Source organism: Vitis vinifera, chromosome 7 (genome assembly GCF_030704535.1).
Source record: "Vitis vinifera cultivar Pinot Noir 40024 chromosome 7, ASM3070453v1".
Classification (NCBI taxonomy): Eukaryota; Viridiplantae; Streptophyta; class Magnoliopsida; order Vitales; family Vitaceae; genus Vitis; species Vitis vinifera.
Window position 1 is genome coordinate 17,248,931 of NC_081811.1, and position 9,989 is coordinate 17,258,919.

Genomic DNA, 9,989 nt, shown 5'->3' on the forward strand with positions numbered 1-9,989 from the left:
TTCCGACAGTCTTTTTTTTTTTTTTCCTTTTATTTTTCCTTTTTATTGATGTTTGGTTTCACTCCTTAAATGGAAATGGAATGACTGTGGTTTCTTTACTGGACTGCAGCCAAAATTGATGATTTTGAGCGGCTTCGCCCAGAAGAACTGAATCAACAAAATATAGAAGCCTTAGTTGCTGAGAACAATCTGGTACTCAATCGTCATGTTTCATCTTTTCTTTCCTTTTCTTAACTTTTATATGTCACTTCAGTTGGTAATTTTCATTCTGGTGGAACCCTGATAAACCATTGATATTTTACCAAAAAATATAATCGAAATCGGGGGAAACCATGAATTAGTTTTTAATGGCAACAGAGGAGAGACAATGGGGAATTTTGTAGACTACATCTAGGTTTCAGGCATGAACTGCAGTTCTATGGGCTTGGTTCTACTTGTCCTGTACTAGAGTGAAGGTTCTATTTTTTTTCCAATTACTGGATCAAATAGGACTTAAATAAGTGAAATTCGGGTGTGATAATGGAAGCAGTATAAAAGTGTACTGCAGACAACCAGATTAGAGAAAACAAGAAAAACAGAGCTCCCTACATGGCTCTTTTTGTACATATCAGCTTCCCGATTTGTTGATCTAAACTTTTAAGAAATTGAACACTCCAAAACTCTTGAGGGACCTGCAATTTTCATTCAGAAAGAACTATCTATCCCTGAATCCCCCTTTACCATAAGATTGAAGGTACTGTACTCTTTGGCATCTTTTAGCTTTCTAGTTCAGGACTTTGATTGCTCACTGAAAATGAGGTGCCTTAAAGAAAGCTCAACTATACCACTTCTTTTATTCCATATGAGGTTGCTAATCTCCATCTTTCCCACGTATTTACATGAGAGGCAAACCTATCTCTGATCAAACCAAATAATCCTAGAGGGACTCCAGAAAGCTCCTTAGTGATTGACCTTCAAAGATCCTCATGCGCTAAAAAAATCCTGGAATTCCTCTTATGAGAACTCCCACTGGCATCCAAAAAGTCATGAGAAAGTGTATGCTCTCCCATAGGTTAACCATCAATCACCTCCTGTCCTAAAAAATCCTGGATTCCTCTCAAGCCAAATGACCATGAAGCTTGCTAGGATAACACCCTCTGCCCCATGGCACACACAAAGCCCCTCCTCGAGGACTGTTGCCAAACCCTTGGAAAGATGTAATCAAGGTCAAAAAGGGATCAGCTAAAAAAGTTGAATCTTGAGGGGAAAATTGTTGTTCCTGGATTGGCAGAGGAAGTTGCAGGAAGATGTTGAAGGTCTTGGTTGAGAGGAAGACCTTCTTGATTAGGTTGGAAGGCGAGCAAGGAGGCGAATGGTGTTCGATAACAGAGATAAGTAGAGGCTCTGTTTTTGCATTAGGTTTTGAAAAGGAAGCAGTTGGGTGGTTGGTTGATTACTTGACGAAAGCCTTAGCATTGAAGAGTCATATGGGTTTCAACAAAAAATTCAGGGGAAAATGCAGGGTGCATCTGATGGAAGTTGACTTCAACAACCATGGAAGGTTCATAAGGATCTCGGAGTTTGCTACCAACAGAAAGCCTTCCGTTCTGATCATTCCTGAGGGCGACAAGGGCAGAGGTTGGGAGAATATCAAAAAAGCGTTATCTTCATTGTTGGTGGTCCCCTATCCGAATGTAATAGAAAAAGGAAGGAATATAAGAGGGGAAAGCTGGCCTCACAATAACGTGGGATCGATGCACAGATCATATGCGAAGGTAGTCAGTGATGAAGGACTAAGAGGAGGTGGTCTAGTTCCAATTGGGAGATGGGCGCGAGCTGTGGTATGTGAAAGCAAGTTTGACAGGGAGAATTGGGCTGAGGTTGGAAGATCAGTGGCGAGAAGCTTAGGGAAGAAAGGCGTTGTAACGATTATACCCATTTCAGCTGGAAATGGTGTATTCTTCGTTGAAACAATCGAGGAAGCCATTTTTCTCCATGATTTGAGGAAGTTAAGGGTTGGGGAAAGGAACATCATCCAGTTGCGAAGATGGTCGCCGAAGGAAAATGCGGAAATAGACGAGAAGTTTAGAGAAGGCTGGATCGAATTACGGGGGCTGCCATTTCACCTATGGTCGGAGGTACACCTGAAGAAGATTGTGGAGCAATGGGGGACGGTAAATGAAATCGATTGGCGCACGTTGAAGATGTTCGATCTCAGCAGGGCGAGGTTAAAGATCGCAATGAAGGATAAGGCAATCCTTCCAGCTCTGTTAGAAGTGACTGATGGGGATTGGGTGTTTACAGTCGTCGTCGTAGTGGTCGGAGATGAAGAAAGAAGGAGAGGTAGCGAAAAAGGTGAGCCGACTCGGGTGGCTGTCGCTTCTCACTCGGGGACAGGTGGAGGAAGACGAGGGGAGAGTGGAAGATCAACGGCGGGGGGGAGATATCGTGTCGGGGAAGACAGCAGACAAAGGAAGGAGGGAGAAAGGGGTAAGGCTGTGCTTACCTCAGCCGACAAACGTGACAAGGGCTACCAGCTCCCGTCGCAGTCTCGTTTGAATTCAAATAAGTCAACAGATGGGCTAGACGGGATCGAAGAAGTAGGAGGAGATTGGGCCGAAGAAGACGTGGCTATCACCGATGTGGGCTGTCGGGCCTGTGAGAGGAAGGCCTAGTCGCTGGCAAAGCCTGGTCTAAGAGCAGATATAACAGGCTGCAAGCTTAAAGGCCCGCTGGGGTTGGGCCTAAGCCCAGAAGAGATTACCCCATTTGAGACTGTGGCGTCGTTACACAAGGAAGAAGACTCATTTCTGCAAACGAAAAGGGGAAATTAGATCCTGGACTCCTCGAGGTCCAGACGAGTAGGCTAGCGAAGAAGAAGGTGTTGCACGGTTCAAGGAAGCTGTGTTCAACCTTCTTTCCCCCAAGCTCAGAGCACCGACGGGGAATCCGGTGTAGCAGCGAGCCCATTTCGCGCCGAAAGACCAAGGTGGACAGCGAAGAGGACTCAAAGGCAGAAGATTCAGGTGCCGAATCTCAGGCGAACAGAGGTTTAAGTGCAAGCTCTCTTTTTTCTCCTCGATTTCCAAGGCTTCGCAAGAAGAATTTAGGGGAAAGGGCTTCGTCGCCGAGAAAGGAAGGGGATCTGAACAATGCTTCATCTGACGAAAATATGGAAGGATTTTTGGGCCGAGTGGGGTCTGATCCTCGTGGCTCAGCAGTCATGGTTATGCCTTCTTCGCCAGAAACCAGAGGTAAAGGGTCTAACATATTGGGGAATTGTGGTTCGATGGTTGCGGAATTTCTGGAGGTAACGCCTTCACCTTTTCAGTCTACCCAGCAATATATTCCCTCTTCTAGTGGCTTCACTAATTCCCTCATGAACCCTTCCGTCCCCATTCTGAGTCCTTCTACCCCCATGCTTCCCGTTTCAGTTTCTCAATCTCCGTCTCCTATGGAAAACCGAGTAAATTCCGAATTTTTTTTCAAAAAAGTCAACGATGCTTTCGAAGGTCAAATTCCTGTTGATATCCCTAATTTAGAAATGGAGGTGATCTAGCCTGCTTGTCCCTACCAGATGTTTGAGAGTGTCAACCCTCTCTCAGCTGATATAAGATCACCTATCAAGGAATCCAGTAAGGCTGCAGTTAACCTGGGAGGTATTGCGGGCTCTCCTCCGGGCGAGTTCCAAATAGAAGGACTGTCCCCTAAGGAAAATGGCAAAAGTACGTGAGGTTTTAAAGTCTCTGGATATCAAGGTATATTCCAGGAGGAAGAGCAGATGCTCCACAGGATTGTGAGACCAATTGGATTTGGTTCGGAGATCAGGGTCAAAGAGTTTCATATGAAGATAATCAGTTGGAATACTAGGGGTTTGGGTTCAAAGAATAAGAGAAGGGTGGTTAAGGATTTTCTGAGATCAGAAAAGCCGGATGTAGTGATGATTCAGGAAACAAAAAAGGAGGAGTGTGATAGAAGGTTTGTGGGTAGTGTTTGGATAGCCAAAAATAAGGATTGGGCAGCCCTTCCGGCGAGTGGGGCTTCGGGTGGGATTTTGATCATATGGGACTCTAAAAAATTGCGTAGGGAGGAGGTAGTGTTAGACTCTTTTTCAGTCTCAATCAAGTTCGCGATGGACGGATGCGAATCATTGTGGCTATCTGCAGTTTATGGCCCAAACAACTCAGCTCTCAGGAAGGATTTTTGGGTGGAGCTTTCAGACATTGTTGGGCTCTCTTATTCGCGTTGGTGTGTGGGTGGCGACTTTAATGTCATAAGGAGAAGTTCAGAAAAATTGGGAGGTTCAAGATTAACCCCAAGCATGAAGAATTTTGATGACTTCATAAGAGATTGCGAATTGATATATTCACCTTTAAGGAGCGCATCATATACTTGGTCAAACATGCAAGATAATCCAGTATGCAAGAGATTAAATTGCTTCCTGTACTCAAATGAGTGGGAACAAGTATTTCCTCAAAGTCTTCAAGGAGTACTGCCAAGATGGACTTCGGATCATTGGCCGATTGTTTTGGAAACCAATCCATTCAAGTGGGGACCAACGCCGTTCAGGTTTGAGAATATGTGGTTGCAACATCCTAGTTTTAAGGAGAATTTTGGAAGTTGGTGGAGAGAGTTTCAAGGAAACAGGTGGGAAGGGCACAAGTTCATGAGGAAATTACAGTTTGTTAAAGCCAAATTGAAAGAGTGGAATAAGGCTTCTGTTGGAGAGCTAAGTAAAAGGAAAAAAGATATATTATCGGTTTTAGCTAACTTTGATTCCTTGGAGCAAGAAGGGGGCCTATCCTATGAACTTTTAGTCCAAAGAGCTTTAAGAAAAGGGGAGCTAGAGGAGTTGATTTTGAGAGAAGAAATACATTGGAGACAAAAAGATAGGGTGAAATGGGTAAAAGAAGGGGATTGTAACTCAAATTTTTTTCATAAGGTGGCCAATGGCAGGCGAAATAGGAAATTTATCAAGGAGTTGGAGAATGAAAGTGGCCTAATGTTGAATAATCCAAAGAGTATAAAAGAGGAGATCTTAAGGTATTTCGAAAAGCTTTACGCGAGTCCTTCTAGAGAACTGTGGAGAGTGGAAGGCTTAGATTGGTCCCCTATTTCTGATGAGAGTGCGTCTAGGTTGGAATCCCCCTTTACTGAAGAAGAGATTTTTAAGGCCATTTTTCAGATGGATAGAGATAAGGCTCCGGGGGCGGATGGTTTTACCATTGCAGTGTTTCAAGATTGTTGGGAAGTGATAAAGGAGGATCTAGTGAGAGTGTTTGCAGAATTTCATAGGAGCGGAATTATCAATCAGAGCACCAACGCTTCCTTTATAGTTTTGTTACCCAAAAAAAGCATGTCAAGGAGAATCTCAGACTTTAGACCTATTAGCTTGATCACTAGTCTCTATAAGATAATAGCCAAAGTGTTAGCAGGGCGTCTAAGAGGGGTACTTCACGAGACCATTCATTCCACTCAAGGAGCCTTCGTTCAAGGGAGACAAATTTTGGATGCAGTTCTCATAGCCAACGAGATAGTGGATGAGAAAAGAAGATTAGGGGAGGAAGGAGTTGTATTCAAAATTGACTTTGAAAAGGCCTATGACCATGTGAGTTGGGATTTTTTGGATCATGTGTTGGAGATGAAAGGGTTTAGTCTTAGATGGAGGAAATGGATGAGAGGTTGCTTGTCCTCGGTTTCTTATGCAGTCCTAGTGAACGGTAATGCGAAAGGGTGGGTAAAGGCATCTAGAGGTTTAAGACAAGGCGACCCTTTATCACCTTTTTTGTTCACTATAGTGGCAGATGTATTGAGTAGGATGTTATTGAAAGCTGAGGAAAGAAACGTCTTGGAGGGTTTCAGGGTGGGTAGGAATAGAACAAGGGTATCCCATTTACAATTTGCAGATGATACCATTTTCTTTTCCAGTACTCGAGAAGAGGATATGATGACGCTTAAGAATGTTCTGCTAGTGTTTGGGCATATTTCCGGTTTGAAAGTTAATCTTGACAAAAGCAATATCTATGGCATTAATCTTGAACAGAATCACCTTTCTAGGCTGGTCGAGATGCTTGACTGCAAGGCTTCTGGGTGGCCTATACTTTACCTGAGTCTTCCTCTGGGAGGGAATCCTAAGGCGTGTGGCTTTTGGGATCCTGTGATTGAGAGGATATCAAGGAGATTAGATGGGTGGCAGAAGGCGTATTTATCTTTTGGAGGCAGGATAACCCTCATTCAATCTTGTCTCACCCATATGCCATGTTACTTTCTCTCCTTGTTTAAGATTCCTGCCTCAGTGGCAGCAAAAATTGAGAGAATGCAAAGAGATTTTTTATGGTCAGGCGTAGGGGAAGGCAAAAGAGACCATTTGGTTAATTGGGACGTAGTGTGTAAGCCGAAGTCGAGAGGGGGATTGGGTTTTGGAAAGATTTCTATAAGGAATGTCGCTCTTTTAGGGAAGTGGTTGTGGAGATATCCTAGGGAGGGTTCAGCTCTGTGGCATCAGGTTATCTTAAGCATTTATGGATCACACTCCAATGGCTGGGATGTCAACAATATTGTTAGATGGTCTCATCGTTGTCCTTGGAAGGCCATTGCACTAGTCTTCCAAGAGTTTTCCAAGTTTACTCGGTTTGTGGTAGGTGATGGGGATAGAATTCGGTTCTGGGATGACTTGTGGTGGGGGGATCAACCTTTGGGAGTCCAATATCCAAGATTACTTAGCATAATCACGGATAAAAATGCTCCTATTTCATCAATTCTTGGATATTCCCGTCCTTTCTCTTGGAATTTCAATTTTCGCCGAAATCTTACTGATTCTGAGATAGAAGATTTAGAAGGCCTTATGCGGTCTCTTGATCGTCTATACATATCTCCTTCGGTTCCAGATAAGAGATCCTGGTCCTTATCTCCTTCAGGTCTTTTCACAGTCAAATCTTTCTTTGTGGCCTTATCCCAATATTCTGAGTCGCCTCCAGTTTTCCCTACTAAGTTTGTCTGGAATTCTTAAGTCCCTTTCAAAGTCAAGTCCTTTGTCTAGTCGATGGCTCACAAGAAGGTTAATACTAATGACTTGCTACAATTGAGAAGACCCCACAAAGCACTTAGTCCCGACATATGTAAGTTGTGCATGAAGCATGGAGAAACAGTAGATCACCTTTTCCTCCATTGCTCTTTGACCATGGGGTTGTGGCACAGATTATTTCAATTAGCAAAGATGGATTGGGTTTCCCCGAGCATCTCTGACATGTTCTCTACTAATTTTAATGGTTTCGGATCTTCTAAGAGAGGGATTGTTTTATGGCAAAGACGCGTGCATCGCGTTAATGTGGGTGGTGTGGCGAGAAAGAAATGCAAGGATTTTTGAGGATAAAGCAAAGAATTCAGGGTATCTTTAGGATTCTATTCGTTTTCTGGCTTCTCTTTGGGCTTTTTGTTCTAAGGTTTTTAAGGGGATACCTCTCAACGTGTTACAACTTGATTGGTTAGCGGTGTGTAAATAGAGCGTTTGCTTATTCTCTCTTTGTATTTCTTATATTTGATTACTTGTAGTCTTGTTTCTCTTTGGTGGGAGGATTCCTCATCCTTCTAATTGTACCTTCTTTTTATCAATATATTCCGTTGTCGTTTCCTATCAAAAAAAATAATGGAAGCAGTATAGTTATTTAGTCTTTTCTTTCTTTCACTTCTGGGTCCCTGAGAATGATATTCATTGATGCAAAAAATGAAGATCCTTCCAGTTAATGATGTGGATCTTGCATTGCACAATTTTGTCTACAAAGATGACAAAATGTCTTTCTATTCTCGTGTTCAATATAATCTGGAAGAGACACATGTGAGTACTCCATATTATGTCTTCAAATTTCTGTGACAATATCACAGATAGTTTAGGTTGGTTTTTAGTTGTACCACATCTATATGGTATTGAATTTGTTTGAATTTAACAATTGTAAGTATATTGTAGATGGTTTTTAATTATTGTAAGGGTTCAATATTTCCTAGTGTTGTCTAATTGTCTCCTAGGTGGTTTCTTTCCCTTTCTGTGGGCATTACTAAGTATATAAGCAGTGATTTTAAATCTAAAAGTTAATTATATTATTTGCCTCTTGAGTAGTTAGGATTAAGACTTCTTGAGAAAAAGAAGGAATCTCTCTACATGTACTCGTCCTTCCCTTTAGGACATTGCTTTGCAGAAGTAGCATTTGGCATCTCACGGACACTTGGTGTGAACCCGCTGCCTGCATACCTTGCCTATATAGGAAATATATAATTTGATGGTAACTAAATATAACTATTGCAGGAGCAGGTCAAGGAAAGCTCAGTGCACTCCAAGGAAACCCCACAGTTTATGTCAGGTGCTCAGTCATTGGAGGTAATGCTTATTCTTCTAGTTTTCTTAGCAGAACAAGTGATCTCCATGTCTGGATTTTTTCCCCCTTTTTTTACCTGTCATTCTTGTTCAATATTTATCCACTCTCTGCTTTCCAATCTTTTTTTTTTTTTTTTCAATTTTTTGTAGAATATCACAAGTAAAGGTACTGCAGAAACTCGAAGTGCAGTTTCCTTTAGTGATGATGAAGACCTCAGCCAGTTATCTGGGTCAAAATCTACCACTAGGGGCAGAAGTAGTTCATCAGCAACTTTTAAGTCCTCCCATAATGCTTCTGAACATGGTAAAGGTAAAACTTGTACATAACTTTTGGGGAAATCAAACCTAACTTGAACTTGATTCCACCTTGCACCTATGCTTCTAGGAAAATTATTGATTTTGTGAATGGACTATGTTGAATTGTTCTACCGATGTTTGATGTTCTTCCTTTTTTATTTTGGAAAAAACTAAGCCATGATGTGTGTATTTGATGAATTAATTCAGCATATTTGGTTGACTGATTTGGTAAACCTTGCACTGGCCTAATTTATGTTCTCTATTTGAAAACTAAGAAAGTATCAAGAACTGGTATCAAACCCCTATTTCTTATCCCTTCTCAACTGAGACAAGTATCAATTTACTGGTGACCCTTTTCTTGAGACATTGGCATAGTCACTCATTAGAATTGTAGTTCTGTTTCTGAATTGAGAAATGTGTTTGCAAAATACCCCAGTTTGCCTTATTTTTCTGGTTGTGTTGCCCAGAATATCACAAATGAATGGGCTAAAGGAGTGTTTAGTGATGCCGAAAAACATTAACACATCATATATATGTTATTGTTTCTTCTTTTTCCTATTTTCTCTGGTTTTTATTTTTTCTTTAAGATTTTAGATTCTTACAGGTGCATATTGCATAGAGAGGTGTTGGTGCGACCTTTGATTGAGATGCTTCATTATGCAGATGTACAGTTGAGGGAAATGTCATCCTTTGCATTGGGGAGATTGGAATAGGTTATACTCCTAGAATTCTTTTATTTCCTTTTCAAATTACAATTGACAAATAATATTGATGGCATGAAATGCTTACTATATTATATCAATGAGTAGTCTGTTTCTTTCAAGTAATCTTTACAGGATTTATCACAACAAGTAGTTTTGTTTTGGAGTGATTTCAAACCTGCTTCCTATTTTACCTGCAGATATATTTCTGAATATTATTTTACCTGCTTCCTATTCCCGTTTACTCTTCCTTATGAGGTATATTTTTCACCCTAAATTCTGCATATTTAACTATCCTGCAACAAGGCCAGAAATTATGAAGTAATTCCAACCTTGCTTGTTTTTCCTTATTCTATCTTTCTCACATTTTCATTTTCGACCCAAAATAGCTAGAGAGATGATCATTTTCTTTGATCGCTTTCTCTTATATCGGGTTCCAAACAGTATGAAAAAAACTTCTAGGCTTGCAAATACTTCTCTAAAATCTAATTTATAGTCCTATTGCTGACTTCGCTTTTCAACTATTCTTTCCCCTTCATTTTCCAATACTATATAATATCTCTTTTTTTTTTTTTTTTTTTTTTTATAAGAACAAAACAACTCCTTCACAATATGAGAACTGATTTACCATTTCTTTCAAAAAT

At 41.1% G+C, this 9,989-nt stretch overlaps 1 protein-coding gene across 10 annotated transcripts in view; it reads left to right on the plus strand.

The window, feature by feature from the left end:
* The window catches only part of LOC104878102 (disease resistance protein RPV1), a 205,254-nt gene extending 195,783 nt beyond the window's left edge, over positions 1–9,471 (plus strand). For 3 of the 10 annotated variants that reach the window (XR_009466069.1, XR_009466081.1, XR_009466086.1), the window contains 4 exons: positions 110–192; positions 8,279–8,350; positions 8,498–8,657; positions 9,249–9,471. The gene's annotated coding sequence lies outside the window, so the exon portion shown is untranslated. The remainder of the gene's footprint in view (positions 1–109; positions 193–8,278; positions 8,351–8,497; positions 8,658–9,248) is intronic. The other 7 variants (XR_009466080.1, XR_009466084.1, XR_009466082.1 and 4 more) reach the window with 5 other exon arrangements.
* The last annotated feature ends 518 nt before the right edge of the window (positions 9,472–9,989 follow it).